The 25,232-nt window shown below is 43.9% G+C and overlaps 1 protein-coding gene across 5 annotated transcripts in view; it reads left to right on the forward strand.

Moving 5' to 3' along the window:
• The window catches only part of Tnrc6c (trinucleotide repeat containing adaptor 6C), a 114,632-nt gene that overhangs the window by 909 nt on the left and 88,491 nt on the right, over nt 1-25,232 (forward strand). Inside the window, exon 1 of one of the 5 annotated variants that reach the window (XM_051159126.1) lies at nt 434-535. The exons of the other annotated variants lie outside the window; for them this stretch is intronic. The gene's annotated coding sequence lies outside the window, so the exon portion shown is untranslated. Of the gene's footprint in view, nt 1-433; nt 536-25,232 lie in introns of those variants that run through there. 5 annotated transcript variants of the gene reach the window in all.

A 25,232-nucleotide genomic window follows, 5' to 3' on the forward strand; every position in this document is an offset into this window, starting at 1 on the left:
CGCGGTGGCAGCTCCGCACCTCAGCGCGACGGCCCCGGGAGCCGCAGCCGCCGCCGCCGTCCGCGTCGCCGTGCAGCCCTGAGAGCCGCCGGGCCTCCCGGGCCGCTCCCGTGACAGGCCGTCCCCGCGCCGTCGCGCTCCCGCCGCCGCCGCAGCCGCCGCCGCCGCCGCCGCCGCCGCCGCCGCGGGCCCGCCCGAGTCGGAGCCGGAGCCGGAGCCTGAGGCGGAGGGAGCGGAGCGGCCCCGCGCCCCGCCGCCCGCCGCCGCCTCATACTCGGGCTGCGTCCGAGCCGCGGCCCGCTGAGCCCGAGGAACAGGGCGCGTCGCGGCGTCGCGGGCACTGGACCTGGACCTGCCGGGACGCGCCGCCGCCCACCCGCCGCCCGCGCCCGGACTCGATCCCGCGGCGCCGGCACTGAGCGGGCCCCCGCCGCCGGAGCGCCCCCGAGGGCCCCGGGCGGCCGAGAGCGACCTCTCCACCGCCAGGCCCGCGCCGCCGGAGCCCCGCGGAGCCGCCGCCGGGGACGGAGCCCAGGTGAGAGCGCCGCCGCCGCTGCGCCCGGAGGTCTCCGGGCCCTTTGTTCGGCCGAGCCGGAGCGCGGCGGCCCCGAGCGACCCGCGTGCGACGCCGGCCGGGGCTGACGGGCGGGAGGAGAAGAGGCGCGGGCGGCGAGCGCCGGGCCCGGCGTGCGGCACTGGGTTGGGGGACCCAGGGGTCGGACGCTTAGCCGGTCCCTCCCGCCCCGCTCTCTCTTGTCTTTTTTTTTTTTTTTTTTTTTTAACTAATGCAGTGCATGAGACTCGGTCTCCTTGCACGGTCCCCCGCAGACCGTGCGTTTCCAAACGGTGGCTTACACCGATCCGTAGTGTGGCGTTGTTTGGCGAGCCGTACGCGACCCCGGCCCCCCCGCCCCCCGCAGTTGTGAATTGAGGTGGATTTATATGTAACGGTGTTGGAAACGGACTGCGGAGTGCTGCGTGCGAGGAAGACGCGCCTCCACTGCAGCCACCCCGGCCCCGTTAACAGATAAGGAAACCCGAGCGCCCGACGCCGCCTCTGCTTTTAGGGATGCTTGGTCCGTGCCTTCGCCAAGTAGGTGAGACGTAGCGAATGCATCCGCAGCTGTTAAAACCTGCAGGTGTGGACCTGAAGCTGTCCCCCCCCCCACCGTCCCCCCCCCCCCCCCCCCCCCCTGTGCGTTGGCCGGGCGAAGAGACGGTTGGCGCGCGCGCTGCGCGTAGCGGAGGAATCCTGATGAAGGATGGTGCTGGGGTGCTGCTGTGCGGGAGCCCGGGGAGGAGGAGCCGGCGGAGCTGGGCTGCACCTATGGCGTCCCAAGACAGCTGACGGTTGCTGGTGCCTCCGTGTGTAATTAGTTGAGTTGTCCCCAACCTTTGCCTTCGGCAGATGAAACCTCCATTTGAGTGGTCTGCTGGTTGCCTTCTGGGCGTGAAGCGTAGATTCAAAACTATATATGGTGCTCCGTTGATGGCCAGCTTGGGCATCTTGAAGGAGTTGCAAATGGGAGTTTCGTGGCTGGTTTGCGCCATTGTATTGCCCAGTTTCCGGGTGGTGGTGGTGGTTTTCTGGGTATTTGGTGTGCACCAGCTTGAGCCAATATATCTAGTACGTTCATGACCACATCTCTGAATGGAACCTTGTTTTATGCAATTTCCTGTCTTTCGCCTGGAGTAATTAGTTAATTAGTTGAGACCCTGAAAATGTGACTCTAGTGACTTCAGAGGACAGTTTGAACTATGTGGGGGTGCTGGCAAACAATTATATTCTTGGATTGCAGACTTCCTTACGAAGTGAGAGGCTGAGTTAGATAAGACAGCCCAAGCCAGTTGAACTTGGCTGGCAGAGGGCACCTTGAAGAAAATTACATTTTTCCAGGACAGAGGAAGTGTGGTCTTTGCTTTGGACATGTCAGTGTGATACCCACTAAGATGCTTTTATTGAGGAAAATTATACAAAATGTAGGATTCTGTTATATTGACAGAATTGATTTTATTGTTCAAGGGGAGATCTGAATAGTTGCGACTTTGTTTATCCGTACTGAAAAGACCCCCCCCCCCCCTGACTTTAATAAGGTATCAAAGCTTAGGTCCTGAGATTGCCAAAGGGTTCATCTTAATTCTACTTTAGTTTCTGGGGGTGTAAATGTTTTGGTGGTTGTTGGGACTCTAGTCAACATTGGTCGTCCTCTTTATGTTTACTGTTGTGTTGTCACAGAGGCAGACACACTGTAATAAAAGGACTGCTTTATATTTATGCTTGAGCGACTTGGCGTTTTGAAATAAGTAGTTGAGTACTGGTTATGCTGAAGTTAAGGTGCATTGTTTCATTTGACATCATTGGCTAAAAAGTAGCCAAGCAATCGGGAGACTGAAACTTTAAAGGCAGTGTTCCTCATTGCTGCTACCTTTTTGTTAAGCAGTGGCCTTTACTGAAATAATTGTGTCTTCTTACAAATACTGTCACCCAGAAGTACAGGGAGGAAGTCAGGACTGCAGTGAGGAGCAGCTTTTTTCCTCATTGAAGGGAGCTTTATGTGGAAGATAAAATTTCTGCAATACTGGCTAAGAATTGAGTGTCCGTATCTTCCCAGCTATTCATGTCCACCAGCTGGGGAGAACTCAGTCTTCAGTGGACCTGAGTTGATATTGGGGCAATTGGCAAGATTAGTAGATTTTGTGATTTGATTTGAGTGTGTTAAATGCCTTTGGCATCATAAATAGCTCCATTATAACCTACCATGTTGAGGCTGAAGAGCTGTTTTGTAGACTACCACCTTCTCCAGTGGGAAGATGACCACGCAGTCAGGGCTCACTGTGGAAAGGTGATAGTTGAGAAGACTCTGTAGGAGAGGAGATTGGTGATAGGGGTGAAGCTAGTAAGGAAGACTAAGCTTGGGGAAAGCATGAAAAAGACTTGAGGCAGGAGTTGCAGCAGCCCCTGGGAGCCCAGAGAGCTGTGAGTGGAGGGAGCAAGAGGTAGAGCCCCCAGCAGCCAGAGCTTGGAAAGTTCCAGGTGAGCTGAGAAAAGCCAGGTGACAGTTGTTTTCTGGTTGGGTTTGGATTCCTTTGACTGAATTGCTTTGAGACAGTTAGACAGGCCTTATTCTTTCTGAGGGCCTTGCTGTGTGTAGGTGAGCAGGAGGGAAGTCTCCTGAGAGGCAAACAGGTGGATGAGTGGCTTCAGTGAAGGGGACTTCAGGGTACTTAACATCTTAATCACCTTGTTTGAAGACATCATTTGAATAAGGAGAGTGGAACATCCTTTGTGAGCTAGTCACCATTCAGGGGGTAGATGTTTCCAGATTTACTTTCTCTAAGCCAGTTTGAGTACGCAAATTAAATTTTTTTTTTTTTTAACAAATTAGCTTTAAATACTTGGGCTGTTGTGAGGAGAGTGTTTCTTATAAAATAATATACTTTAAAAAATATACTTTTAATACATAACTGTATTCTCGTTGATACATTTTCAGGTTATACACAATTTTTTCATAAATATAATTACTTAAAAATGCGAAGATTACTTGGCAGAAATGATTGTGTAATCTTGGAGAGAATCCATGTAAGTGATGTGAAACAGATAGATGGTAGTGTCTGTCCAGAGTGTGTCGTTTATTTTTCATCCTCCACTTCAGTACAGCAAGCCTTTGCATGTTTAGAGTGCTATGCAACTCTATACGCTTTGGGCCATTTTTGGAATTGCACTAAAAGTGACTTCTTTTCTTGGCCTCAGAGGCTTTCAGAGGATGAAGAAGCTATGTAGGGATGGAGAGCTGTTTGTTAATTTAAGAATGCATTCCTCCCGTGTAGCCCTCAAAACACCACAGAGCTGTGTGCAGAGCTAGACAATCTGGGCACCCAGCCATGAAACATCCCTGAGGCAGTTCAGACAGTGTGCACACTCTCCTGAGCCCGCTTTCCACAGCTGACACCGCAGCAGCAGAATCAGCCCTGTGAAAACAGGATTCCTGCTCTTGTGAATTCTGGGGCTCTCAGTCTCAGCTGCGATACAGTTGTGATTAGGAGTGGCTTCTGAAATATATGCCTCTTGCAGTCCAATGAATTTAAATGTGTTCTCTATGAATTAGAATATGAAGTTGTCACATCACCCTCTCCCCCTTTTGGCCTATTTGTTGTAACACATCTTTCCTATTACAAACACATGAGCTCACCTGGCCGTGCACAGTCACAGGCTGAGGAGCCCTTTGGGATGTGCTTCCCCAGAGCACAGGCTGGGTTGCTCTGATGGGCTTTACTTTCCATTTTGCCTCTTCATAAACCTTTCTGTCACAACAATTTTTTTATAATTGTCAGTTCTCTGTCATTGAAGCCAATAGCACTCTTTGTAGCCACCAACTTTTTGTGTAATAAATGATCCCCCAGGAGCCTTCAGTCTTCCTTTTTTAGACCTTCTGACAGAGAATAGTCCTTTTCTTTTCTTTTCTTCTTTTTTATTAATTTATTCAGATTACATCTAAATTGTTATCCCATCACTTGTATCCTCTCGTTCCTCCCTCCCTCCCGCTTTCACCCTGTTCCCCTCCCCTAGGTCTATGACAGAGGGAGACCTCCTTCCCCACTGTATGGTCATAGGCTATCAAGTCTCATCTTGGTAGCCTGTTTATCCTTTCTCTGAGTGTCACCAGGCCTCCCCACCAAGGGGAAGTGGTCACATATGGAGCATCAGAGTTCATGTCGGAGTCAGTCCCTGCTCTCCACATAACTGTGGAGAAGGTCCTGTCCATTGGCCACATCAGAGTAGTCTTTTCTTTCTTTCTTGTTTTGTTTGTTTGGTTTGGTTTGCTTGTTTGTTTGTTCTTTTGAGACAGAGTTTCTCTGTGTAGCCTTGGCTGTCCTGGTACTTGCTCTGTAGGCCAGGCTGGCCTCGAACTCACAGAGATCTGCCTTTGCTTCCTGAGTGCTGGGATTAAAGGTGTGCACCACCACTGCTCAGCAAGGATATTCTTCATACAGTCATGCATCCTTCCTCAGAAGGCTTGAGCTGTGGACCTGCAGTATCACAGCATCAAGTTAGGTGTTTCTCAGCAGCAAGAAACTATCCCTGGTGAAGTCCTTTGCACTCTTTTGACAAGACTGACACAAATGGACATTGATGGCAAAGTAGTTCTTGAGAATGTGTGCCTCATTCTGTGTGTACTGTCCAGGTTAGTAAGGCTAACATCGTTTACAGCATAAATCACTTGCTTGGCTTGCCTGGCAAAGACATTATGTGCTTTTTATTCCCAAAGATTATTCTTTTTTAATCACTTTTTAAAAAAAGATTTATTTATTATGTATGCAATGTTCTGCCTGCATGTACACCTGCAGGCCGGAAGAGGGCGTCAGATCACATTATAGATGGTTGTGAGCCACCATGTCGTTGCTGGGAATATGAACTCTGGACCTCTGGAAGAGCAGACAGTGCTCTAAACCTCTGAGCCATCTCTCCAGCCCCTTAATCACTCCTTGAACTAAGCAAGAGAATCCAAGTTAGAATAGCAGGCAGGAATTAAGCTAGATCTGCAGGTTGGAGCTGTGGGAGTGGGGTGCAGGAATATTTCTTGGATCTCACATGCTGTTTCCTCGAAGTCCAAATGAAATGTGAAATATAAGAAAAAGGAAGAGTGCAAGGAACAGACCTGGTAAGCTTTGTTCTGAACACGAAGGCTGTAGGCTGATAATTTGGAGCAAAGCTTCTTCTGTTAAGGAATATGCCCTGAGGAAAGAATGTGGTGGTTCTGTGGGCCCTAGTGCCACTGAGCCACTGAGGACAGCTGAGAGGTAGGGGATGGTGGTCAGTGCTCTGTCACTCAGATCTCCATTTGAGCAAAGTCTTCAAAAATGCATAACTAACATTCATTGTGGCTCCATGTCAAGACTATATTACTTATTATTTAAAGTGGTTGCCTTTATCGCTCTAGTTTCACAGGTGAGCAAGTGGAAAAACAGGAAGAAGTAATTCCCATAATATCTTGCAGTTTGTAGGAGATGCCAGGATTCAAACTCCATGCACCTCAAAGCCCTTACATAAAGAAATAGTGTAGCTTTAAAATAGCCTCTTAATCTCACTTCCTTTGTGTGGTGTTCCACCCATCCTGCAGCTAGTGTTGACATCATGCTTTCCAAGCACTGTCTCTGTGTTAGCTAAACATGGCGTTCTGGTCATGTGTAGATGTGAGGAAACTTGGCTGGTGTAGATTGAGTTGTTGTTGGCTGCAATGTGTGCCTCAGGTCCTCTAACACCAGTGCTATCCTTGCTCCCTGCTGCTGCCTTGTGTGCACAGCCACAGTGAAAGAAGGGACTTGTGGACTTCCTAGAGTTGACCTACTGGTGGTGGAGTTCAAAGAGAGAAAACAAGAAAGGTTTGAAGCAAGCCACATACTCATCCAGGAACTGGCAGAAGTCTATGGTGGTGCATACTAATGAAGTCGTGTGCTTACCACATCCTCCTTGTAAGGGTGAGCTTCAAAATAGATGCTTGGAGAGGTCTAGCCCAGTATGACCACCAAGCACAGTTTCTCTCCAGACTGACTTGTAGTTCAAGGGAACGGGAAATGCTGATGGCATTCCCATCAGTCACAAGGGAAAGTGGCTTGATGAGGTAATGGTGTGGGCACACAAAACTTGGCTTGAAAAGTCTTAGTCCTGAAAGATGGAACTTCCTTGGATGAAAGTGATAATTCTGCAAGGAGACAATGAGCAAACCAAGTTTGAGGAAACACCGTGGCTGAGACACAGAGGGACTCCGTGTACTTAATAACTTAAATAAGCACTGGGACCTTATGTTTGTGTTGTTGGTAAGTTTTGTGTTAGTTTTGTGTGGTGGTGAGGCTTAGTAGGGACAATATTGGGTATAACCAGCATTATTTGCCTACTTGGACACTATCGATGGTTGTGGATGGGCTTGACATGAGCAGTATGGATGAGGAGCACCCCTTGAACAGATGTAGTGTTGAAATTATGGCCAGCGTGACTGGCAGTGTGAGGCAGGTGGCCTGGGTTGCATAATGGTGGGGTTGGAACTGAGATGCAAAGAATTTGCCGGACAAAACACACGGAGCTAGGGTGGACTGTCAGAAGGAAGGTATGGCTTGCTGTTCTTTTGTAGGGTGTGCCTGGGAGGCTTAAAATAAAGTCCCTAAGAAGCCATATAGAAATGTGCTGTTAAATACAGCACATCCTTGGTAGATACGGTTGGGGCAAGAGAGCTTGTGTGAAGTTTTGTCCCGGGGTAGAAATTTGGATCACAGCAAAATCCAGGCACGCAGGCAGGCATGTGAGAGTGAGATTCTGCTTCGGATTATGGTGAACACTCTCAGAGGAAAGCAAGTTTTCTGAGTATCCTACCATAAGAAACAGACAACTTACATAACATCCCAAGATACACTTTTGACTCTGTGGACATGGAATATTGATTAAAAGAAAGAAAAAGCAAACATTTTCAAAGTTGCACAAACGCAAGGCTGGGTTATCACATGTTACATTATGGTTACATTACTAGTTTTGTTGGTTTTTTTGTTTTGTTTTGTTTTTTAGGTTACAACATTTTACATATGTTAGACAACCATAACTTCCATAAACTTAAGGAACAATAGATTCTTGTTTAACAAAGACAAAAACAAAAACAAAATAAGCTTTTTCCTTTTTTTTTTTAATTATTTTTTATTTTTTCTCCTCTAGCATAGAATGAGGAAGCTTTTTATTTGCTGTGGGTTTTTGAGGTCTTACTATGTAACTCAGGCTAGCCTTGAACTCACTATTGTTCTGCCTCAACTTTCTGAGTGCTGGGATTACAGGCATACCACTACATTCTGCATGAGAAAAGTTCTTGTTTCTGTTTTTGTTTTCCTGAGACAGGGTTTTACTGTGTAGTCTTGGCTGTGTTGGAATTTGCTCTGTAGACCAGGCTGGCCTCGAACTCACAGAGATCCATCTGCCTCTGCTTCCCCAGTGCTAGGGTTACAGGGTGTGCGCCAGGGAGAAAACTTTAAAACAGGTTAAAATGTTTTGTTTTTTCCACAGACAGGAGAAGGACCTTAGCCATCATTGTGCTTAACATCTGTTAAGTCTGGCACTGACCTGGATGTACATTAGTGCAAATGTCTTCATTATAGTGATCATTTTCTTGTTCGGCTCGAGTTACTTGTTAGGAATAACCTGTTGATTTTTGTGATCCCTATAACAGCTATGGTGTTCTGTAAATTTTCAGGTAACAAATTTCAGGGCCTGCAGAGATGGCACAACAGTTAAGAGCACTGGGTGTTCTTGCGGAGGACCAGAGCTGTTTCCAGCACACATAGAGGGTGGCTCATGACCTCCAGGAACTCCAGCTTCAGGGGATCTGCTGCTCCATTCTGGCTCCACAACACCTGTCCACATGTGTGTGCTTACACAGACACAGTAATACAATCTTCACACTGCCCTTTGAGTGACCATTGTCATAGCTGGCTGCTAGAGAAGGTTCCCTGACTAGAGTACTCATAAACAAGTAGGTAGTTTCAGTGCTGAGTCCTCTGCTCTTCAGCGATGGCTGCTTCCACAGATGGTCAGGAAGGAAAAGAGGGGAGCTGATAATTGATCCTTTTGCTCAGGTTTAGCCTTTTAAGATAATGACCGAGTTTTCAACTAGCCAGCCTAGTTGGGAGGAACAGCAGAAGGGTAATGCGTCCACCTCATTAGATATCATGGAGATCTTTGCATCATTTTTTGTGTGGGTACTTGGAGGAATGCGCACCCTGAGGCCCTGGCGCTGCCAATAAATGTCCCCAGTAAAATTGAGAAAGAACAGCACATGGTACTTCTCACAGACACTAAATTTTTTAGGTTTGATAAATAGTAAAAATAATAACTGTTGTATCAACACATTGGACAACTGACTTTAGATACAAGCCCATTGAAAACATGAGCACAGTTGCAAGGAGCGGGTCCATCCTCTGACCAAGTTGAATCACCTGGTTAGCATATACGTAAAGCTTACTGTTCACTTAGTAAGAGGGTTTTTAAAGGATGTTGTCAAAACTCTTTTCCTGAAAGCACTTTTTATTGACTCTTAACTAGTCTTATAAAAAATTTACATGTAGTTATTCCTTCACTCATGTTTGTGGTTCTGAGAACCCAACTGAGCGTCTATGCCTGCTGAACAAGGACCTTCCCACGGAGCTGTAGTGCCAGGACCAGGTCCAGCTCTTTAAGTAGCCTCCGTGTGTCTGTTTAACCTTTGTTGGTAGAACTTTGATTTGGTAAATCCTAAGGTTGCATAATTTTTTTTCTAAATAAATCTGAAATTAGTCTTAGCACACATCAGTTTCAGAATTCAACCTTCAGATACACTCACAATTCTCATTGGCTTCTCCTGGAAAGCATATTGTCCTTACCCCCTTTCCCTTTTGTTGTCCTGTACATCAGAGACCGAATAAAGAAATCCTGGATGCAGGAGCAGTGTACAGTCTGTTAGTCCAAAGACTGCAGCCCATGAAAGGGTTCCAGATGTCCCTGTAGCGCCAGCTAAGGAGTGCTTGTCAGTGCCAAGCTCAGGTCACAGTACCTTGTGTATTCTCCACACAGACGAGAGAAGAGGCCCGACCTACCTGTCTGCAGTTCTCCCCACTCCCACGGCTCGGATTCAGACTGGCTGAGTGATTTCTATCAACTCTTAACAGCTAGGGGATCTTTGATACCCTGTATTTGATCTGAAGTGTCTGGCCTATTCATAAAGGCTCTCTTAACCAGGGATACATGTGTCTCTAATGAGGCTTGAAGTTGACAGCCCCATCAGTGTCATTTGGGGCTCTAAATGAAACAACTTTGATGTGTGTAGAAGAAACAGGACTCATATGTGAACACCCTAGTGTGAATGTTCTTCCCCAGATTCCTGACTGTGGCATCATGATGGCTCAGGCAGGAACGTGCCAGCCCTTAGTAAGTAGAGCTTGTGGGTTATTTTTATTCTGCTATAGCAGCAGGTTTTCCTTAGAGCGTTATTTGGAAACTAATATAACTGAAAATTTAAGTCTGTTTAAAGATTCTAGTTTTAATGTAAATTAAAATAAAGGGGAAGACATTGCTGTGAAGAAGGAGGAGGAAGATTCTGTCACCTTGAAACTAGAATGCTTTAGTTAATGGGCCAAGTGCAAAGGAAGCCAAGCCTTTGATATACAGAAGCCATGTGTGCATGGTGACGCCTGCCTTTCTTCTGCCTAATTCAGCCACTTCCTGTTCAATCTCTAATCTCAGTGGGAAAGCAATTCCCTCACTTGACCCATTTTTCTAGAGCTGTGTTATCTTTCTTTTGGTTCTTTAACACAGAAGTTCACAGGAAGGTAGTATTGTAAGCCTCAAGGTCTTAGCAGGTAGGGAGATTCATACACCTGACTTTGGGATAAGCATGTTGTTTTTTTGTTTATTTGGCTGGGTTTTACCTTTTTAGTTTGCTATTGTGATTTTCAGTAGAGAACACATGTTAAGTAATTGAAATTGGTAGAAAAGCAGGAAGATCACTTGAGACCAGCCTGGGCAAAATAATAAGAACTTTTTTTTGTTGTTGTTGTTTTTTGTTTTGTTTTGTTTTGTTTTTTGTTTTTTGTTTTTCCGAGACAGAGTTTCTCTGTGTATAGATAGCCCTGGCTGTCCTGGAACTCACTTTGTAGACCGGGCTGGCCTTGAACTCACAGAGATCCACCTGCCTCTGCCTCACAAGTGCTGGGATTAAAGTCATCTGCCACCACTGCCTGGTGCTTTTTTTTTTTAAACAGAGATCTTTCTAACTCTGCCTCCTAGGTGCTGGCATTACAGACATGTCCCATGCCTGGAAAACAAAACAAAAAGCCATCATAAGTTAGTAGTAAAATAGCCTACTTTAAAATACAAGAGATTTCAACAGACACTTCATCAGATGACTGACATACACTAAACATTACAGAAATGATTGAGACTACAGAGAAGCACCATTTTACACCTATTAGAATGGCCACCACCAAAAGACTGTAATTGGAGGGATGGAGATCATCCACATGACTGTCAGTTGGTAAATGTATAAAGAAGTGTGGTACACACTTTGGAGTACTACTCAATAATTAGAAGTAATGGAACCGGGGCTGGAGAGATGGCTCAGAGGTTAAGAGCACTGGCTGTTCTTCCAAAGGTCCTGAGTTCAATTCCCAGCAACCACATGGTGGCTCACAAGCATCTACAATGAGATCTGGTGCCCTCTTGGGGAGTGCAGTTGTATGTGCAGGCAAAAACACTATATGCGTAGATAGATAGATAGATAGATAGATAGAAGTAATGGAACTGGGAACAATATGGTGGTGCTTGCCTTTAATCCCAGCACTTAGGGGGCAGAGGCAGGCGGATCTCTATGAGTGCTAGGCCATCCTGACCTATATAGCCAGTTTCAGGCCAGGAGCACTCTATCGCTCTTTGTCTCTGTTGCACACTTCACCCCCACCCCTCATTCGAGGCAGCAACAGTAGTAGTAATCTAATGTAATCCTAAAATTAAGGGTAAGTCTTAAAAATATACTGACTGGGGGCTGGAGAGATGGCTCAGAGGTTAAGATCACTGACTGTTCTTCCAGAGGTCCTGAGTTCAATTCTCAGCAACCACATGGTGGCTCACAACCATCTATATAGTGAGATCTGGTGCCCTCTTGTAGTGTGTAGGCGTACATGCAGGCAGAGCTCTGTATACATAATAAATAAATCTTTTAAAAAATATACTGGCTGGGATGTGGTGTTGCTCAGTGTTAAAGTTCTTTCCCTGGATCGAGTTCATCACTGCACAACAAAGCAGACAAAAATAAGTACCAAGTAAAGAAGCTAGAGTTCACGTCTATGATGGTTTCAGCAAGGGCACATCTGCAGGAACTTAAAGTATATCAGTGGGTGTCTGAGGCTGACATGAGAAGGTGCTGACTAGAAATGGGCATAAGGGGTCTTTGGAAGATAATAATGTTCTAAATTCTTATAATCGCTTAATCACTGTGACAACACAACTCTGAAAATTCACTAAAGGTCGGGGGGGGGAGGCAGGGAGGTGAGTCATGTACTTCAGAGCTTTGGTGCATACTAAAATTGATAATGCTTTTATTTCTGACAGTTTTGCTTTTATGCTAAAAATCTGGAAGACTGTGTTTTGTTTAGTTTTTAGGTTTGCATTAGCGTGATCAAGGTCATGATGATTCACAGGGACAGTGTTAGTGACAAGCAACAAGCAGCAGCTCTTGCTTACCTGCTGCATTTCCAACCATCATCTTAACTAATGTAAACCATTTAAAGTTAGAGCTCTAGGGCTGGAGAGGCGGCTCAGCGCTTCAGAGCACTGACTGCTCTTCCAGAGGTCCTGAGTTCAATTCCCAGCAACCACATGGTGGCTCACAACCATCTGTAATGAGATCTGGTGCCCTCTTCTGGCCTGCAGCTGTACACGCACTGTATTCATAATAATAAATAAATAAGACTTTAAGAAAAATAAAATAAAGTTAGAGCTCTAGGCAGTGACCTCAGCACTGAAGAAGAAAGAATGGGAGGGAGGGAGGGAGACAGAGAAAGAGAAATTACATAGTGAGAGGGGGCAGGTGGAGAGAACAAACACATAGTTCTGTAGAGAAAACCAAGAAACAAATGGTATGACTTGCTAAGGCCAGACTCAATTCCAAGTCTTGAAGAAACTAGTTCTGTGCCTTTGGGAATAGACAACTACCAAAAGAAGAAAATTTATAAAGCATACCAGCTGACAAATGTTTTTTTCAATGATGATCTTCTTGCTAGAAGCCAAAGAAAAGTCAAAAGTTCCTAAGTTGGCAGAATGTAAATACAAGCCTAAGGAAGCTGAGCAGAGAGGTTCTCCCAGTGACTGGTGGTGCAGTGGGAACAGCTGCAGACCCAGAGGAGGTAAAGTAATGATGCCTATCAAAAGACTAGAACCTTCTTTCCTCTCATGAGGTTTTCTTTCTTTTCCTTTCTTTATTTCTCTGAGACAGGATTTCTTTTCTTTTCTTTTTTTAAATATTTATTTATTTATTATGTACACAGCGTTTTGCCTGCATATACACCTGCACTCCAGAAGAGGGCACCAGATCTCATCATAGATGGTTTTCAGCCACCATGTGCTTTCTGGAAATTGAACTCAGGACCTTTGGAAGAGCAGCCAGTGCTCTTAACCTCTGAGCCATCTCTCCAGCCCCACTCCTCCTGGAATTAGCTCAGTAGACCAGGCTGGCCTCGAACTCAGAGATCTGCAGCCTTTGTCTCCCGAGTGCTGAGATTAAAGGAATGTGCTACCACTGCCCCACTGAGGTTTTCTTTTTGTTTAGCATATATGCTAAGGTTTTTTTTCCCTTCATAAATTAGTCTATACATGTTTAAAATATGCTAGTAAGTATATTTTGATAAGTATGTGCTTGTAAAATCATCTTCACAATCGGGGTAATAACAGTCTGTTTTTGTTTTTGTTTTTAATTGTGTGGGTGGAAGGAAGAAGCAATGTCTTAAAAGTTGGACCGCCCTGCAAAGACAGTAGAAGAGGGACTAGGGAAGCCACTAGTTTAGTCAGGGTTCTTCTCTCCAGGAACAGACCCTATAGAATGTGTGATTGATACATAGTATAAAAGAGGGTTTTCTAGAATGCCTACAACCAGTTAAGAGCTGGGCAATTCAACAGTGGCTGTCTGTACATGGAGAGGCCAAAAACCTATAGCTCTTCAGTTTCAAAGATGGATGCCTCAGTAGTGTCCCAGTCTGGTGCTTCAGATCTGGATGCTTCTGAGGCACTGCCAGTCTTCATTTTATGTTACAGCTTGCAGAAGCTGAAGTCCAGTATGAGTGAAAGATAGCAGCACTGGAGGTACGATGCCCAGCAGACAGTGAAAGCAGCAGGCGAGCAGCACTGCTTCCCCAGGACCTTCCGGCCTTCAGTTAATCCTTCCTAGAAAGGTCCACACAGACCTATCCCCAGGTGCCATGTCTCTTAGTTAATTCCAGGTCCAATTAGTTTGGCATGATTGGGACCCAACAGTCTTGTGATTCTACCTTATAAAAGTAGCTGAATATAGATGAAATATTAAAATCTTTCATTCTGCCGGGCGGTAGTGGCGCACACCTTTAATCTCAGCACTTGGGAGGCAGAGGCCAGCCTGCACTATAGAGTGAGTTCCAGGACAGCCAGAGACAGAGAAACCCTGTCTCAAAAAACAGAAAAACAAAACAAAACAAAAAAACCTTTCATTATTCTAGAAAAGTAATAATCCTAGAATCCTTTCTTTCTTTCTTTCTTTCTCTTTTTTTCTTGATGAATTACAGGCATGTGCCACTATGTGCAGCTGAAATATTCTTTTGAAAGTATAAATCTGGGCTGGAAAGGTGGCTCAGAGGTTAAGAGCACTGGCTGCTCTTCCAAAGGTACTGAGTTCAACTCCCAGCAACCACATGGTGGCTCACTGCCATCTATGGTAAGATCTGGTGTGCAGGTGTCCATGCAGGCAGACACTGTATACATAATAAATAAATATTTTTTAAAAGAAAATATAAATCTGTATATGCTGGCTCACACCCGTAATCCCAACACTTGGAAAGCTGAGCCCTAATGATTGCTCTAAGTTTGAGGCCAGCCTGAGGGATAGAGGAAAGGAGGGAGGAAAGATGACTATGAGAATACAGAAACACATGTGGTTGTGAGACTTTGGGGCTTTGTACACAAGTATAGTTTTGACAAAAATGGCAGCTAATACTTTCTTTCTTTCGTTTGTTTGTTTGTTCTTCTGTTTCCTCAAGGCAGGCTGTCCTGCCTCTGCCTCCCGAGTCCTGGGACTATGCCACTATGCCCAGCTATTGGTGGCTGTCTTTTAAGATATGTGAATAGAAAGCACATCCATTCCTTTGTAAAAATAGAGTATATGGTCGTGCAAAAAGAGGGGGGAAGAATTACCCTTGTTGTCGCTGTGACAAGAGGGCTGACAGAGCATTAGAGACAGAGAAGGGTTATTAATAGTTGGTCTTGGTGAAGAAGGCATGGTAGTGGGAGCCTGAGGCACCCTCAGCTGGACAGAGTGCTAGCGTTTCTTCCCCCCCCCCCCCCCCCCGAGTCTTTTCCAGTTAAACTTCCCTGAAAACGCCCTATAGATGCCCAGGCACTTCTCCATCTTGTCAAGATGACAGTCAAGGTAAAGTGTTTTAGATGCGTCTTCCAGCATAGTCCTTTGAGTTAGGAAGAGCAGCCATGAAAACTCGACCTTATTCTTGTTTCTCTCTCTGATCAGCTGGTGCCAGGTTTTGGCAAGCACTGTCAGATATGGCTTTGAGAGTGTCACTTTTGGTGTGTGCTCCTAGATACGTCACCTGTGAGGTGGCTGGTTTAGTGTCTGGGTGCCTTTGCTCTCTGTGCTGAAGGAGATGCTTAATAGTGAACCTGTGCAGTGTGCGTGTGCTCACCATACAGCACCAAGGCGCATCGGGCCTGTTTCTCAGTCACACGTCTGCTCCGTAATTGCCTACTTGTGTATGCATCACTATATGTTCAAAGAAGCCATTCAAGTCTACAGCGTGGCGCTACTTTAACCCTGTCATGAACATGGCTATAGTCATTGATTAGTATAATATGTAAGGTGGGGAAGGAAGTTTCTTTACCCTGAAAACATCCACAAATGCCGAAATACAAAATTATTCTTCAAGCAGGAGATGAGGGATGGAAATTACAGTCTTTGTTGTGTTAAGACTACTAGGCTATGTTCTGCAACATTAGTTTCACGTCCTGTATTCACAAAGAGAACCCAGTCAAGGTTTGAGAAATACTTATAAACCTGCCTCCGATGCACTTAATTTCTGTGATGTGGTGGTGGTTGGGCACTTCAGCAGTGAATATGCACAGTCACTGTGTGTGTCCTCATGTGTGTGTACGTACATGTATGTATCTTTTTGTCTGTGTAGCTTGGTTTCCTCCTTCATTTTAGAGGTGTGTGAAAGGGGAAAATAGAATATTTCCCATGGTGTTGACATCAGCATTCACTTGGCAGAAACTGTTAGTCATATATGTTTCAGTGTCTTTTGGGGGGCGGTACCTTGACTTCCTTCTTTATAATGATCATAGATTTATACTTTTTTGCCTTTCTTAGATTATTAATCTTGTAATCAGGGTTTGTGTTTACAATAATTAAAATTCAGCTTATTGACTTACAATAGGCACTTGGTAAATACTGATTGGCTGATTAAACACTGAATATTCATGTTTTGGAGCTCTGTGGTGACTACCCTGGTCACTACATGAGCTTTGGGTGATAAGGAAAGAACAGTAAGCAATAGCATCTCATTTCAGTTCCACTGATTTCTTTCTAGGTCCCCAATCTCCAGAATTATAATGTTTGGGATCATAAGAAACAACTCCCTATCTCAGAATCATAAAAAAGAAAACAAAAAACAAAACAAAAAAAACAAAAAAAAACAATTTTTTATGACTGGTTAAAAAAAAGCAAAAAATCCCTTTAAAAAAAAAAATGGTAGTGCTGGGCTGGAGAGATAGCTCAGAGGTTAAGAGCACTGGCTGCTTTTCCAAAGGTCCTGAGTTCAATTCCCAGGAACCACATGGTGGCTCACAACCATCTGTAGTGAGATCTGGCACCCTCTGTACATGAACACTATATATATAACAAATAAATAAATCTTAAAAAAAAAAAAATGGTAGTGCTGAAGATGGAACCTGGGACTCACTCGTGCCAGGCAAATGCTCTGTTACTGAGCTGGGTGGGTGTGGGGTGGTTTGTTTTGTTTTAACTGTGGTAGGCTCTCGTTACATAGCTCAGGCTTCCCTTGGAGTCTCACTCTTCCTGCTTGCTTCTTGGGTATTGGGATTACAGGTGTATGCTGTCATACCTGGCTTTTAAGAAATATCTTTTGGGGGCTAGAGAGATGACTCAGCAGTTAAGAGCAGTGATGGCTCTTGCAGAGAACCTGAGTTCAGGTCCCAGCACCCACATGTTGGTTCAAATCCATCTGAACTCCAGTTCCAAAAGATCCAACATCCTCTTCTGGCCTTCATGTGTACCAGACACACAAATAATATACATATATACACGGTAGGCAAACATATGCTAAGCCTTTTTAAAAAAGATTTGTTCATTTTATATGTGTAAGTGATTTGCCTTCCTGTATATATATGTGCACCGCATGTGTGCCTGGTGTCCTTGGAGTTTAGAAAAAGCTGTCTGATTCCCTGAAACTGTAGTTATGAATGATTGTGTGTGTTAGGAATTGAACCTGGGTTTGCTGCAAGAGCCAACAAGTATTTTTGACCACTGAGCTATTGTCCCAGCCCCAAAACAAACAAACAAACAAACAAACATACATACATACATACATACGTACATACATACATTTATTTATATGTATGTATGGTGACCAGATTTACCTTCATTTACGTTTGTGTGCCACATGTATGTCTGGTGCCTGTGGAAGCCAGGAGAAGGCATTGGAGTCCCTGGAACTGGAGCTATAGATGGTGTGAGCTGCCATGTGGGTGTGAGGAATTGAACCCAGGTCCTCTGGAAGAGTAGCCATTGCTCTTAACTGCTGAACCATCTCTGCAAACACCCCCATCCCCCATTCTTAAGGTAACTTTTTTTTAGTAGGAAGGAGATAAATATTTATTGATTTCTAACTTAGTGTTAAGTGGGATCTCCTTTACAAGTAGTCAGTCTCCTTTAGAATCCAAAAGCTTAACCAACAAAGGAGGAAGTTGATAAAATAATTTCTCTCCTACGGGATGGGGGTATAGCTCATAGTTAAGACACACACACAGCACATGTAAGGCCAGTTCCTGGCATCAAAAGACAATCAAAGAAGCAAGCAAACTAACTTTACATTTTTAAAAATTTTATTCATTGTATATGAGTGCTTTATCTGTAGAAGAGGGCATCAGATCACATTACAGATGGTTGTGAGCCACCATGTGGTTGCTGGGAATTCAACTCAAGGCCTCTGGAAGAGCAGGCCACGGTGCTCTTAAGCACTGAGCCATCTCTCCAGCCCAATAAACCAACTTTTAAGTTTCTCCTTTTCAGAATTGCATACCTGTTGGATTTTTTGGGGGGTAAGTCATTCTGCAAACTTAGAAAGAATTGCTGGTCTAATCTATTTTATGAAGCTAGTTGTGAAAAAGAAAAAAGAAAAAAAGCCACAGTACATATTTTAGTGTTTTGTAAAGCTTACTATATATTAGTCAGGGTTCTCTAGAGGGACAGAGCTCTCTCTAGTGAGAGGAGGAACTTATTAGAATGGCTTACAGACTGTGGTCTAGCTGAGCCAGCAGTGGCTGCCTACAAACCAAGAGGCCAGTCCAAGAATCCAGTAATTGTGCAGTCCACAAGCCTGGATGTCTTAGTTCTTCTTCAGGACATACCAGGATCCCAAAGAAGGCCAGAGAAGAAGTAGACTTGCTAGTCAAAGAAGAGCAAGCAGGCAGAGTGAGAGAAGCTCTCTACAGATACTGCTGGCAGAAGATGTGCTCCAGATTAAACATGGGTCTTCCACTTTGAATGATTTAATTACGAAAAAAACCAAAACCATCGAGCCGGGCGTGGTGGCGCACGCCTTTAATCCCAGCACTCGGGAGGCAGAGGCAGGCAGATCCCTGTGAGTTCGAGGCCAGCCTGGTCTACAAAGTGAGTCCAGGATGGCCACGGCTACACAGAGAAACCCTGTCTCGAAAAACCAAAAAAAAAAAAACCTTGCAGATGTTTCCAGCCATTTGGGTTTTAGTTAATTCGAGATGTATTCAAGTTGACAGCCAAGACTAGCAGTCATAGTTAATCAGAAATAATAACTCATTGATATTAGTCATTAGTACCCCACCTCTCTCCCTCCCTCTTTTACTCCCTCAGCTCTCTGTGTGGAATTGGATATATGTGTGTATGAGAGGGAGAGAACATGTGTACGCCATGCCACTTGTATGGAGGCAAAAGTCAGTGCTATGGAATCAGGTATTAGGCATATGTAGCAAGTGCTTTTACCCACCCCTGAGCCATCGCACTGGCTCTAATATTGGTATTTATTTATGTTTTCTTTCTTTTCTTTTCTTTTTTTCTTTTTTTTTTTTTTCCGAGACAAGGTTTCTGTTTGGCCTTGGCTGTCCTGGAACTCACTCTGTAGACCAGACTAGCCTTGAACTCAGAGATCCACCTGCCTCTGCCTCTGGAGTGCTAGGATTAAAGGCATGAACCCTGGCTGTCTTAAAAAAACATTCTGTAGATCAGGCTGGCCTTGAACTCCCAGAGATCTGCCTGCTTCTGCCTCTGGAGTGCTGGGATTAAAGACATAAGGCACTGTTGCCTAGCCTGGTATTTCTTTAAAATCAGGTACTTAAAGAGAATTTGAGAAACACAATTGCAATAGGCTGGGGACATGTCTTAGTGGCAGAAACACTGAGAACCCTAGGTTCCATGCACAGCACAGAAGAAGACAACAAAAGAACATTAAGATGAAGGAAGGTCTCCCTTAGGATTACAAAGAACTCTACTGATGTTCCAGCACTGTAGCAGGTCAAGTGAGTAAATTTATCTTGTTACTTGCTGGAGATAATTACAAAAAAGCCAGTTTCCTTTTCGACTTCTGCTTCTTCTGGGTTGGGCAGACCAACCCTCTATCAAAGACCGGAAGGCAGGTGCATGGTTGTAACACTGTTTGAAGGTGTTGAAGCTTGTTTTAAGGAGGTAGAGAAATTTCTGGTGTCATATGACCCTTCAAAGGCATTTGCCAACTGCATGCCCCAACAGAAGGGAGGAACAGAAGGGCGGGACAGAAGGGCAAAATTGAGATGTTGAAGAGAGTTACAGCAGGCACACAAACCTGGAGCTTACAAACTGTGATTTAAGGGTGACAAAGAAGGGAGGACCCTACATGCAACCCAGCTTTTTGGTTGGAAATCATGGTGGTGAGGCACAGATATTTACATTCAGATTTGGAGTAGAGTAAACCTGAAATTTTTGAATTAGTTGGAATTAAGTGAATCACTCTTGTATTAAATGCCTGTCAGAATAGACTTACACTCTGTCTAGAGGAAGGTAACCTTGTCCAGAAGCTTACATAATCTACAGCTTTTCACACATAAAAACAACAGCCAGACATAAAATGTGTGAGATAACATCAAGAGTAAAGGCAGGCGGGATGTCACCCACTGGAGACTCAGAAATTAGCCTGCTCAGGTGGGGACCTCAGAAGGGTGCTGAGTAAATGATGGGGTTCAGCAGAAGACTGGAAACTGAGGTGTTATATGGAAATTACAGGCTTTACATGTATAGTCACTAAGATTAGAAAATTTGCAGGAGGACTTGAGTTAGTGAATGGAAGATAGACCAGTAGAAAATCCTCATCCCCCAGCCATGAGCCAAAAGGACATAAGTGAAACTAAAAGAAAAACAAAAATACACCAGAAGTAAGTGGGGCACTGTTAAAAGTGTAAAATATTTATAGTTGAAATCTCAGAAAGATAGGGGAAAGAGTAAATTAGGAGCTGTTCATTAAAACAAAACAAAACAAAAAACATTACTGGGACTGAAATGGTGTCTTGGTGGTTAAGAGCACCTCTAGAGGACCCAGCCCCCCACATGGTGCCTCACAACCATCTGTAACTCAAGCTCCAAGGGATCTCATGCCCTCTTCTGGCCTCCACAGGCACTGCATGTATGTGGTGCACAAACATACATGTAGGCTGAACACCATACACATAAAAATAAATATTTTTTTAAAAAAACTAATTACTATTTTTTTTTTTTTGACTCTCAGCCAAAAGTTTAAAGATTTAAGAATCACTGTAGATCTGTACAGAATGAGGGTGAGAGGTGGACAGAAGGAGAGGAGGGAGATGGCTAAAACAAAAGGCAAAAGTTTGCCATGTCCTCTAGGGGAGCAAGCCATGTATGGTGGGACACACTTGTACTTTCAGCTATCCAGGAGGTAGAGGCCAAAGGATACTTGCACCCAGGAGTTCAGGTCAATCTGGGTAACATTGTGAGACCCTTCTCAACCAGCCAAAGGAGGAAGAAGACAAATTACCATCAAAGGATCAATAATAAAGACTGAAGATTTACTTTATAGAGTAAATAGAAGTCAGAGAGGTTTCTTTGTGTAGAAGGACATTTTTCTTTAGTGGAAGTATTAAAAAAAAAAAAAAAAAAAGTGAACCAGGTGTGGTGACACACACCTTTAATCCCAGCACTTGGGAGTCAGAGGCAGGCCGATCGCTGTGAGTTCGAGGCCCATGTGGTCTACAAAGCTAGTCTAGGACAGCCAAGGTGATACAAAGAAACCCTGTCTAAGGGGGGGTGGGGGGAGAAGAGCACTGAGAGGCAAAATAAGTAAGACAACATGAAGTGCCCCTAACTGTACAATTGCAAACATGGCAAAGGACACTGGAAACAGTTTCATGCAGCCAGCACTGTGAACATTCCATTTTAGCCAGCTGCCTTCATGTTAGGCCTCCATAAAGGACAGTGTAGGGACAGTAGAGAGAAGGGAGGGACAGAGAAGACTTCCTTCCCTGCTTTTGGTGTGCTTGCTTCTGATGTAGCTTCTGGAACAATGATCTACAAGCATTTGTGAAGTTTCTGCCTACTTATAAGGTTCTATGGACCAACTCAGACCTGTGCCCTCTGCTGAAATCCTTCATCCATCACTGGCTGCCTGTAGATCAGCTGTGTGCTCTATGGGGCCACACCCTCTTCAACCCTGCAGAGGGGGTGGGTGCTCTTTGCAGTTCTTAGCCTCTTCTGATTCATAGACAAATGTTCATCTTGTGCATAGTACAAGATGCATTTTGCATTTTACTCTTTTAGCCCCCTTAAGACATACCATCTTTTGAATAGTTAATAAATCTTTATAGTAAATCTACTCTGTTCTAATTACTGGGATGATCTCTGACTCTTGGCTATTCCTGACTGCTAAGACTCCTGAACAGGACGGGGCATGGTGGTACATGCCTGTGGTCGCAGCAAAAGGATCTCAGTGAGTTTGAGACCAGCCTAGTCTACATAGTGAGATCCAGGCCAGCCAATGCTACCTAGCAAGACCCTGTCTCAAAAAACAAAACAAAACAAGACTCCTGAACAGTGTTTCTACCTAGTCCTCAGAGTTGCCTTTAAAGTCCAGGACAGTTGCGTTGTTTTTCTGTTGTGCTATAGCAAGTGACCACAACTTAGAGGTTAAAAAGTAGTGAGTTGTAGGTCACTGTCATGTAGGCCAGAGGACCAACAGGGATGGTGGCACAGCAAAGTTTCCAGATGGAGCCTCTGTAGAAAAGACTTGCCAACTCATTCTTGTTGCTAGCAAAATTCAGTCCCTTGAAGTTGTAGGTCTTTATTTCCTTTCTGGCTGTCAGAAATGCTCCTTACAACCCCGTCTTCAAATCAGGAAATGTGTTAAAGCCTCATCATACTTAGAACTTCATCCTCTTTCTCTGCTACAAAATCCAGATTTAAAGGGTCTGTATGATTGGGTCAGGTCTACCAGGGTAGCTCCACTGTCTTGAAGTCAGCTGACCAGGGACTTTAATAACACCTGCACATTTCTTGAAAAGTGTACCTCTCATAACACAAAATAAAAATAAGGAAATAAAAAGATAGTTGTAATTTACAGATTGAAAAATCCAGAAAAAGCACCTAAGAATTTAGCTGTTTTTCTTATTCATATTCTCTTTGCCCCCCTCCGTGAGTGGGCTGGGTAGTTGTGCACATATGTGTGCACGCTCAAGTGCCTGAAAAAGGTATCAGATCCTCTGGAACTAGAGTTACATGTGGCTTTTAGCTGTCATGTTGGTGCTAAGAACTGAACCTGGGTCCTCTGCAAGAACAGCAAATAATACTATTAACTACTGAGTCATCTTTCTAATCCCAGTTAGCCAGTATTTAAAGGAGAAATAAGTAGGTAACTTTATTAAACGCCTACCATTTATGCACTACATGTAATAACTGGTCTTATACATAAGAACATTAAAATCATGTAACACATTTGAACTTACTGTGTATAAAAAGTGCATGTGAAAGAAATGAAGTGGGGTATAGCTCACTGGTAGAAGGTGTGGCCCTGGGTGTCATCATTAACACACATACAATAAAATGACAGTGTTATTGAAAGAGAAAAGAAAGCAATGGAGAAGTGTTGATAAATATGAAAACTAAATCCTGCTGAGCTGTCAATTTAATTACTTTGGGTTTAAGGCACTTCTGGGTTTGGGCTTTTTGAGCTGAAGTATTACTGTGTATCCCAAAATGGTCCTATTGCTACCTCCTGGGTGCCTGGAATTTGAAGCTTGTAACAATTCCTGGCTAAAGCAATTCTGGTTTTTAATTTTATGCTATTCTGAACTCACTTTGTAGACCAGGCTGTCCTGGAACTCACAGTGATCCACCTGCCTCTGCCTCCTGAGTGCTGGGATTAAAGGTATGCACCACCACTGCCCAGCTTAATTTATTTTGAAATTAGTTCTTACTATGTATCCCTTACTGGCTAGTGTTGAAATCAGAGATCTGCCTGCCTCTGCCTCCTGAAGGATGGAACTGGAGGCACGGGCTACTGGACCTGCTTCAATTCATAATTCCAAAAAGTTATCCAAATTTTAAAAAATGTGTTATTGTATGTAAGAGACAGCAGGGGTGTGTGTGTGTGTGTGTGTGTGTGTGTGTGTGTGTGTGTGTTGGTGCATATGTGGAGGACACAAGACAACTTTTGTGAGTTGGTTCTCCTTTCACTGTGTGCTCTTGGGATTGAACTTAGAGGTCATTGGGTTTGAGTGGCAAGAACTTTTCCCTGTTGAGCCCCCACTCTACATAATGTTTTTCTTTTTGAAACATAACAAAATGATTGTAAATTTAACTTGAAAGGATAAAAGAATAAAGAATTTTAAAAAGGGAACTAGTAGTAGTGACTGCAGTTTTGTGAAGTTGGGAATGTTAGTGTGGCCCTCAGATGCTTAAGGAAGAACAGCCGAGCCCAGTGCTGACATCTGAAGTGACAGATTGTAAAGACAGGACCATCTGTGTCAAAGAAAATAAAGAAACTGGAAAATAAGATAGCAAAGTTCTGCACATGAAAAATCTCATACAGTTTTTTGACATTTATAAGAATTTAATACTTCTGAAGGTAAAAAATAAAAAGGTAAACTTTGAAAATGCAGAAAGGTTACTTCTTAATACATATAAAAACTCACAGAAATTGATTTAAAAAAAAAAAAAAAAGAAAACTCCACTAGCTGAGGAAGGAACTTTGCTACCAGTTTAAGGTCAGTATGGTGTATGATAGCCAGAGATATGGAATAAGACCATATTTCAAAAAGAGGAGGAATTCTCGGGAAAATGAGTTCATATAGGTTAGTAAATATGGGAGGCATGTCATTCATAATCAAAATAGTGAATTATGACCATGGAGATAGCTTTTTAAGAAAAGATTTATTTATTTATGTATATAAGCACTCTATTGAATGTATGCCCACATGACAGAAGAGAACATCAGATAGAGGAGGGAATCAGATCACATTATAGATGGTTGTGAGGCACCATGTGGTGGCTGGGAATTGAACTCAGGACCTTTGGATGAGCAGTCACTGCTCTTAACCTCTGAGCCATCTCTCCAGCCCCAGGTTTTTTTTAAAAATTAGATTAGCAAAGATTAAAATTATGTTGGGTATTTATGAGGAAGTTTAAAAATAAGTACATTGGTGCTCAGCTAGGAAAAACATTATTAAGGTGCTTAGGGACAGCATTTGAATAATATGCTGAGCCCTTTGAGAAGTCAGCTTCTGAGGCATCCTTTCAAATGTCGATCAAAAGCACAGAAAAAGCTATATAGACTGTGAGTGTTAGTAATAAACGGTGTGGCATAAAAACACTGACACAATACTGGGATGTAACTAAACTGTAGACCGTCTCAACCATGAAAATACTATACTGTCTTTAACAGTTAGGTTTGTGAGGCTTGACTAAGAGGATTTACATGAAAATCTATGATACTATGAGGTCTTGTTTTTTGTTTTTAGAATACCCCTAAAGCAAATGAAGCTTTGTCTCTTTAAAAAGTAAGTCCAGACATGGTATGGACACCTTTAATCCCAGCATTCCAGCCCTCAGGAGGCGGAGGCAGGTGGGTCTCTGTGAGTTTGAGGCCAGCCTGGTCTACAGAGCGAGTTCTAGACTATCAGGGTTATTTAGTGAGATTCTGTCCGAAAAGTCTGTCTGTCTGCT

The sequence above is a fragment of the Acomys russatus genome, chromosome 16, assembly GCF_903995435.1.
Source record: "Acomys russatus chromosome 16, mAcoRus1.1, whole genome shotgun sequence".
In the NCBI taxonomy this organism is placed as follows: domain Eukaryota; kingdom Metazoa; phylum Chordata; class Mammalia; order Rodentia; family Muridae; genus Acomys; species Acomys russatus.